This window comes from Manis javanica, chromosome 1 (genome assembly GCF_040802235.1).
Source record: "Manis javanica isolate MJ-LG chromosome 1, MJ_LKY, whole genome shotgun sequence".
NCBI lineage: Eukaryota > Metazoa > Chordata > Mammalia > Pholidota > Manidae > Manis > Manis javanica.
The window spans coordinates 183897792-183907401 of record NC_133156.1 but is presented as its reverse complement, the minus strand read 5'-3'; positions in this window follow the sequence as shown (position 1 = coordinate 183907401).

Sequence of the window (9610 nt, the reverse complement as noted above, 5' to 3'; positions counted from 1 at the left end):
CAGCTAATCCCCTTCCCATGTGGCTGAGGGGCAGCCCAACCCACCAATCTGTCCTCTCACTCATGGATCCACCAGCGGGACAGTTAAGAGCTATACAGTCTTTGAGGTTTTGTTTTTTTAAGCAAAATGAGAAACCTTTCTATCAGGGGTTGTCGTGGGTGGGTGGGGGGAGGGAATGGGCAAAGATAGAAACCCCAGCCTTTAAGACTTTGACAATTGTACTTAAATACATATGTCTGTAAACACAGGCATATGCATATTTTTATGTGAAAAATTGATTTTTAAAACCTAAAAAGAAATGTATACTCACTGATACCATTGCAATGCAAATGGGAAAATCAGAGTATGTAGTCAGTTTGATTTCATGCAGTGAGAAAATACATGTTTGCTTCTGTTAACATCCCAGAAAACATAGCTTTCCATGCCTGTTGGCTTGTAATGGCAGGCAGAACACCCAGGGTATTTGTTTTGGTTTTCTTTTGCTAAGCAGAGATCCTGAATTCTTCAAGGTGCGGATAGTGATTGCTGACTCCTTTCTTTAGTCACAGACCTAATGCTAGTTAATGATTCAAAGTGTGCCACATTTTTCAGCAGGACCTAGAATCTTCTCCTGGTAAATTTAAGACTGTAATAATGATTTCAATGTCGATTCAAAACTGGGCATTAAGTAGGCCCTGCCCCTTGAGTGGTTTTGGCTTTTTTAAGGTAGGCATCTTCCTTTAACCTCTACTTTTTTCAAAAGAAACAAAGGGTCCTTACCTGAGTTTCCTACAGGCCTCTCTTCTCCGTCCCTGAAGTGGCCAAGAACAAAACCCTGAGGTGTGGTGGGGGAAAGCCCATAAAATAGGTAGAATTGTGATGCTCAAAGTAAGCGTCCTGCAATATCTTGGGGCTTGCTAAGAGATTTTGTGGGATTTTTTCTCCTTGAGTCTAACCCATCATTAAAGAGAAAACTTATTTTTAAAATATACATAATGTTGTCATTTAGGTTCTTATATCATACTTTGTGGGCAAGAATACCACTTTCATTGTGCTATTTAATCTATTCCTGAATCTCGGTCTTGTCTTTTTTACTTGTGTCTCTAAGTTCATTTTCTCCCATACGTGCCCTGTGTGTTGAACACCAGGAAGTCAAAGGCTACCAGGCAATTTCCTTCAAATGTCAGTCCATTATTTTCTTATGTCTGCCTCCTGGATGCATTATGTGCAGGTAGCTGGCTACTCCTGATTTACTCAATGCTTCCTGGGAGAGGACAACCCAAAGACCCTTTGTGGGGTGGGTTTTCTCATTCTACAGGATCAGATCTCTGTAGACAGATGTTTTGTTTCCAAAGATACCTGGGTATTGAGGGTGCTGGGTGGACTGATATGTGACTTATCATGATTTTTTCATTAATATTTATTACAAGATGATTTTCTGGTACTATATTCTTCTGAAAGAAGAAATAATTGCCTGGCACTGTTAGAGTCAGCTGTTAAATGGCTGAAGAAATTGAGTACCTTTGACTTCTCTCAAAATCATAAAATGAGAATTAGTAAGGTACCCAATTCTAAGATTGGCTAGATTTTGATTTCTTATTCTATCTGGGGGTTTGGGGGACATTCTTCATTTTAGCTTTTACCTGAGAACCAATCTTGCCTTCAGCCCTTGTCCCTAGAATTGGTGCTCTGGGAACATCGCTGTTAACCCTCAATGTCAGGGGCCCTCTTCCTAATGGTGAACACACCCTAAACAGGAGCAGCAGAGAGAGTATGAAATTCTGTCTCCAGATGTTTGTTTATTTATGTAAATATGATGCCAATGTAAATCCTGTGTCAAAATATAGAGAATGGTGCTTTTACTACAGTTAGCACACGCATTTTTAGAACTACATGTTTTAGGGAATCTTTGCTGTGTGTATGTAAACTTCTGTGCTGTTTGACCATTAACAAATAATAAATTATTTCATTACGAAAGAAACTTTGGTCCGCCTGATGTTTTATACCCCAGTTTAACCTTTCATAGTTCTTCCTTACAAAACTGAGTGAATCAGATTTTTTTTCATGGAAAATTCACTGGCTGAAGGTTTTCAGCCCTTGGATTCTGTGGTAAGAGTCCAGATTGTGCGGCTCCAGTGGCCCACTTGTGGATCAGAATTAGGAATGGTGCCAGTTGCCCTCCTTACCCGTATTGCCAGCTCTTGCACTTGCTCTCAGCTCACTCCTCACAACGCCCCTAACCATGCAGGCAGTGTGCTGGAGCTGCAGGACGAACGCAACTCGCCCATCTTTCCAGCAGCGCCTGGTCTGGTGGGAAAGAGGGATGTACTCACATTGTAATGCCATGTGGTTGTCGAATTAAGTACAGGGACACACTATGAGAAACCAGACGGGATGGCATTCAAATTAAGCCCTGGAGATGAACAGGTGTTCGCCTTTCTGCTAGGCTCTCTCCTAAAGAGGACATCCAGGGCAACAGGGCAGGCATTCAAGGCAGCGGCCAGGCGGCTGGGAGCACTCCGTGTGCAGCGGGCCACGTGTGATGAGGACGGGCCCTCTGAAAGAGCTCACGTACCACACAATCCGCTGACAGGAGGAAGACGCCTGGTTTAAGAAGCCAGTTCTTCTACTTATTAACCCCCGTCAGTTAATTTGCATTCATTCATTCATTTAACAAAGAGGGATTGAGCACCTGCTCTGTGCCAGGCTTTGTCACAGAGCTGAAGACACATCAGCGAACAAAAGCTCTGCCCCCAGGAGCCGCCCTTCCAGTGTAAATGACTGAAAAGTCCCGGCAAGCTCGCAAAGCCCAACACGCCAACCTGAGCCAACATTCCTGCTACCCTGAGAGAGTGCTTGCTCAGAGTCAAGAGGAAGGAAAAAGGTGTCTTCTTCTTTCTTGACCAGTGACTTGTATGCTAAAGCCACCTATAAGTTTCGAAAGGTTTTTATGGTGCCCTAGAGGGTCACTGGGATGGCGGCCAAAGGATCCCTCCCATACTTCCACGTCGGCAAAGTAGCCTGGCCCTCCGGCTTTCTCCCAGAAGCTGGGGCCACGTGCAAGCCCACCCAGGGTCTGTGATTCGAGGATCTGTCTCTGGACAAGCCCCAAATGGAACCCACCAAGGAGAGAACCATCAGGAGCATGTGGAAAACTATGTCTACCATGGCATAGGACGGCTGTGTATGGTGGCTAAGGAGAGGCAGCTCGCAACCGCAGATAATTATGCAGACAGTTCTCACATAAAGACAGCCTCCCCTCCCCCCAAAAATGACAAATCTTATTCCCAAGGCTTCCTGACCATTCACAGTAGCCTAATGAGAGGTGCCCCTTGTTATGCTGTAAGGGTCCCTCTCTCATCATTATGGGCAACTCACCTGCCCTGAGCTTAAGCATGGGGTGCCCTCCTGCAGGGCCTTGGTGGACTCACACCAGCCCGGGGCCAGTGCTGCCGGCATTGCCCGTGTCCCAAGTCCACAGAGCAGGTGGGTTCGGACTCCTGGGCCCCACGCTCCCTTGCCTCTGTTTTTGCAAGAACCCTGTCAGACTGTAATCAAGTTTCCACATATAGCATCTTTTCTGTTTTTAAGCCTTTGAATGCAGCTTCCCATTTTCTGAGGAGCACTTAAGTTCCAGTTAATGGAGCAGAAACGGGATGCACAAGATGTTTGTGGATTGTCATTGCTAAGCCATCGCCCTCCCCTGCTCTTAACTCCCTCCCTGCCTATTATGAGAAATAACCCCCGACGCCTGAGTCCCTTGGTGTCTTGTGGCGATAACCCCGCATTCTGCCAGAGGAAGACACCAGCAAAGGATGGGAAGACTGCTGCAAAGAAGCTGAAGACTGTCTTTCTCACCACATCTTTCTGGTTGTGGAAACTGTGACGTCGCTTATTCAACCAGTATTTACTCAACACAGCTTCCTCATAGGCTTTGGAACCCCCATTTCAAGTTGTCACTTTGGTCCCCCTCTTAGATGTCACTGTGACCTAGATGAGGAGGGACACACCAAGGCTCTCTGCCAAGAGACTCTGGAATAGCAGCCCCTTGATCCTGCTGTCCCCTTGTACCTTCCCATCAATTAGGGACATTTGGCTTCCAGAGGCCAAGAGCCCCACGGGCAGGAGCTATGTAGGAATCAGTGTTGAGGGCTTCGCATTGCTTGTGCAGCCAGCTCTCTGCCTGCTCGGACCCATGTAGAATCCTTGGGGCGTGCTGTGGTGACCAGACGTGGTGGCTAGGCTGTTGACAGCTGACTAGGGGTGATGTTGGCCAGAGGAAAAGCAAGATGCCCACTAGGAGAGAGTGACGCTCCCTTCAGCAGGCAGAACGGCAGGCTCTGCTGGCCTGGAGCTTCCGGAAGCCTCCCTTAGTATGCGTGAAGGCAACATCTTGGGGGAAAAAGCTCAGGATTTAGTGGGACAACAGACAAAAGCCATCCCAGAAACAAAGGGTATGGCCATGATAGAGCTGGTGGCCGGGGGACTCGGGGCAAAAGAGGTCCATTGAGGCCCTGGGGGGAGGGAAGAGCCTTTTGTAAGCTCTTGGCCTCCCCTGGAGGCAGAGGTGAGCGATGGCAGTCGAGATAGGGAGCTCTGTCAGCAGTCTGCTTCCTTCAAGGAAATCATGGGCCTGGAAGAGAAGACTCCTGGGAGGACCAAGGGGACAGCAGGAGGGAGAAACACACCAGCCCTACCAGACGTGCTGACCACCCAGATAGCCAGGCTGGGCGGTAACTGGCAGAAGCCTCCAGCTCTGCACAGTGGCCAGTGGGGACGGTAGACCTAATGCCCATCTGTCAGAAAGGCCATTTAGTTAAAAACAGAATGACAGACTCTTGCCTTGCTTTGCTTATATTCCCGTTGCCCAGACGATAGAAGATGCTGTTGTACTGAGGCTAATTCTGATCAACAAAAATGAGCCAGCTAGCCAAGTGGAAGAAGAGATCCTCAGGGGTGTGCCTTGTCCCTTAGATACCCTGGAAGGAGGTCCTGGGTGATGGTCAAGCACAAAGACTAGTAAGATGAACCCAAGAGCCAACGCCAACTCCACTCTTTACACTCTGGGTGACTCAGGGCAAGTGTCTTGGGCTCTGTTTTCCCAGTGTGGAAAGCAAGGATAATTATAGCACCTACTTCCCAGGGCTGCTGGGGTGGGGTGGGGTTTCAGATCAGGTATGGAGAGAGCCTAGCCCAGTGCCTGACACTCAATAAGCATTTAAGACACATCAGCAATTATGATTGCTTTACTAGCAACAAGGGAAGCTGGAGCACCATCGGGAAAGTAGCTTAGCCTTTCAGAAGACAGAATTCTGACATTTAGAAAAGAAATCAGCTTAGAAGGGAAAATTACGTCAGATGGTTGGTAAGTGTTCAGATATGTCATTCTGACTGTGCTATTTAGACAACAAATAGTGGGCAGGAAGTGGTTAAACTGAAAGAGGGAGCAGGGAAGAGGGTGACTCAGGGACAGAATGTGACCAATAGTGGGAAGGGAGCATTTTTCAGGCGGCACCTCATCTAGGTACTGTTCAGAAAGTCCAACCAAACCCTAGAACCACTTCAACCCTGCGGCGCAGCTCAGAGACTCAGAGAGAAACCAGGCAGTGCCAGGATGGGTCAGAGAGAGACCCTTCCTAAAGTACCGACCTTTTTCAAGTATCCCATCAGAAGAGTGGGAGATGCTTTAAGTCCCAACATTTACATGTATCTTTCCAACAGCAAATTGAGAGAAACAGTAGCTAGAGCTCTAGCCAAATAATCAACAAAGATGCCACACTTCAAGTGTGTAAACTCTGAACAATTGCAGAGGTTGTAACAATTCCCTGCAGTTTTGAGGTTAAAAGCTTTGGTCAAAGCAACTACCAGTCAAGTATAGACCAGCACAGGGCATGAAACAGCATGAGGCCCTTAAGAGGTATCAATGGAAACAGACAATCAGACAGGCCTTAACTGAGGCACTACTTTCTCTTCACCACACTTAGATCCTGTAATATTGGGTAAAATCACCTTTCAGAACTCAGTGAAGGAATCACATTGCTTTCCCTGAAGAGTGTGTTTGTGTTTCCTCAGGGAAACAATTAATCATTAAATGGGTCATCTTTCTCTTTTTCTTTGGCTGCCAGGATACTCAGAGCTAAATCCACATCTCATCTTCAGCAATTATGTGATACCCTGTAATTTGTATATGTGTGACTTAAATCCCCCTGTCTTTTCTATGGCCTTGATATTTATTTAAAAATTCTAATATATGTAATTTTGGAAGTCATTTCAAATCCACATTTTTAGGAACAAGTTGGACATGGAAGTATAAGAACACTGCCTGTGTAGAATTAAAAAAAAAGATCCTCTTTATTTTTTGTAAGCAGAGGGAAGTGAGGTTGACTAAGTAAAGGTGAGTTATCGGGGTTGACAGTGTGGAGAGGAAAGGTGAGTGTGTTTTTAAATAGTGGAAATGAACTTGCTAAAGAATGGGAGGGAGCTGCCTCAGGGCTGAAGGTGATCCTGACTAATCTAGAGAATCCAGGGCTCCTCTGGGAGTTTCCACAGAGGCTGCAGGCAGCAGCAGAATTGACCTGGGCCTGAGTCACCTGTTCAAAGTGTAGGGAACACCACCCTTTCTCCCAACTAGAGAAAATTCACTGTATTGCAAATAAATGAGAATAACATTTCTACACGACTAGCCTAGTATCTGTTCTGTTGCATATTTTTTAAGAGAAAAATCACTTGCAAATTTCAATATCTAATTAATAAATTACTTCTCACCCCACAGAGGTTAAATTAGTGGATGCAGGTCAACTTCCTAGAAGGCATCCCACTGGGGCAAATGAGATACAGACATATCTCATTTTATTGTGCTTCACATATACTGCATTTTTCACCAACTGAAGGTTTGTGGCAACCCTGTGCCAAGCAAATGTGTTGGCACCATTTTTCCAATAGCATTTGCTCACTTCATGTCTCTGTGTCATGTTTTGGTAATTCCGGTAATATTTCAAAATTTTCATTATGTTTGTTGTGATCTGTGATCAGTGATTACAACTCCCCAATAGCACATATGATGGCTAGCATTAACAGTATTTTATAATTAAGGTTTGTATATTGCCCTTTAGACAATGCTATTGTACACTTAATAGACATTATAATATACATATAGCTTTTATATGTACTGGGAAACCCAAAAATTCATTTGACTCACGTTATTGTGATATTCATTTCCAGTGGTGGTCTAGGACTGAAAGTGCACTATGTCTGAAGTGAGCTGGTACTGTCTTCAGCCTTGTCTGGTTCAAAATGAACACAATGATTTGGAGTCAGGTACACATGACACAGTCTCAACATCTGGGCATGACCCCGAGGGAGTTAGATGGCATCCGGATCACCTGACAGAATCAGGATCAAAACTTTCTTGAGGGGCTTAAGTTAGGGGGCATCTTGGTCAAGATGCATTTTAAGAGACAAATGCAGGCTGATGTACTTGGCTGTGAATGTGCCAGCCCCAGAGGGAAGCACTGTTTACTGCCCACAGGCAAAGAGAAAAGGGGACTGTGGGTAAAACTGCAATATTTCCAGAATCTCTTGCCTGGCTTTAGTGCATCTCTATAACAGGGGTTTCCAAGTGATGGAGAGAAGTAGTCCATCTCCATATCAACAGGTAATTGCAAGGGGGAGTGAGAACATATCTGGATTGGAACCGTTGGGTGGTGTCCCTTTTCTTCCGCAGCCAGGTCATGAGATGCACGGGCAAGCAGAAGTGGACGACTGCTTATAGGCAATAAATGAGTTTCTCCCACTTTATTTCTCACTTTAACTGGTTTTGATTTCAAAGGTATTTTCCCCTGGGATATTCCCCCAGAGTACACCTGGAGGTAGTCAGCAGGACCTCTGAACCCGAAATCTGTCTTCATGGGTGTGACCCTTGGGCAGGCTGCCCCTAAAGATGGTGGGGAGATGCCAGGAACCCCCTTTGGGGATGGTGCGGAGGCCCCAGTGGCTGTAGCAGTAGAGGCTGCAGCTTCAATCAGGAGCCCCCTATCTGTGGGGCTTCCAATTGAGGAGCACCTAGTGGGGAATTGGTCTAGGGTAAAGCACCTCCTAGAGGGGCGGGCCCTTCCCCAGAATTGGGGAAGGGTGGAGACACCGGAAGCTGTGGAATTAGCCCTCTATGAGATAGAAGACTGCTTACAGTGCCTGAGTGGCTGTGTAGCAGCTGGGATTGTGGGATGTCTGTTTCTCAAGGGAGTGGAAAGGATTATCAAGGAGAGGTATGACATGACTTGTGCGGACACAACTATTGGACTGTTGGTTGCTTTTCCTGCACATCATGAAGATCAGCAAACCACCAAGAGGGGCCCAAAGCATATCTTTGCAGCCTATGGCCAGCTGCAGGTGATTGAGAGTGATCAAGGCACTCACTTTATTGGACATGCATTGCAAGAATGGGTGCAGCAATTAGGAATAAAGTGGAAGTTTCATGTACCATATAACCCTACTGGACAGGCATGATAAGAGAGGTACAATAGTTTGTTGAAATCTGGCCTAAATTTGGACACCAGTAGTCTATGGTACTGGTCAGTTCGCTTATGGACAGTGTTATGGTGTTTGAATGAGAAGCCCTGAAAAGGAGCCTTAAGCCCTGTTTGGACATGCTAACACATACTGCTGCCTCTCCTATACAACTATATGTGCAAACCACAGAGGAGTTATTGAAGCCAGGATATGGCCAGCAGAGCAACATCCTGCTGCCAGCCCCAATTGTGTTAAATCCTGGAGATTCTGTTGAGTGGACATGGCCCTGGACATTTTGACACAGGGATCAGTGATGGCTGGCTCTTCTGGCATCTTGGGAAAAGACCTGGAAGCTGGCCTCCTGCGTGTTCCTGGAGTAACAGCAGAGTGGCCCCCAGAGATCACAGTAGTATATCCAAAATGTCCAGGAGGTAAGAGCATCTTACAGGAAAGTTTTGTTTTACCTTTATGGCCAGTGCATGTACCTCCATAGCCCTATATATTGACCCATCTGTAACTCCCACAGGGAGGGGGGGTGAAAGTCTGGTGTACTAGACCAAGATGAGATCCCATTCCTGCCACTGTCCTATCAGAGGACCACTCTCTTGCATGCATCCTATCTAATGGACAAGATTTGCCTATGCTGGTGTCATTAAAACATGTATATTATAGGCCTTAAGGTTATTTTTCTTCTACAGTCCCTGGGGCCTGAACCTGTCCCCTGGCTACAGCTGCTGCTTAATGATTGCTCTGAACTCCCTACCCATTCAGCTACTGACCTCCTGGGGAATGGGTGAGCTGTGGACTTAACCTGTATAGGACTGAACCTAGCTGAATCCTCCAGCTTGAGGATTATCATGATTTTATTGCTGTTGTTATTGTATGTTATTAGTCTGGTTACAGTGCTCCAGTTTTCTTGCACAGGGGCCATTGTGGAAGACAGGGAGTGAGTAGATTGTGAGGTGAGATTTCTGGAGGAGCTGTGAGTAAAATTGCAACATTTCCAGAATCTCTCGCCTGGCCTTAGCGCATCTCCAAATCAACAGGTGTTTCCAAGCAGTGGAGAAAAGTAGTCTATCTCCATATCAGTAGGTAATTACAAGGGGGAGCGAGCACATATCTG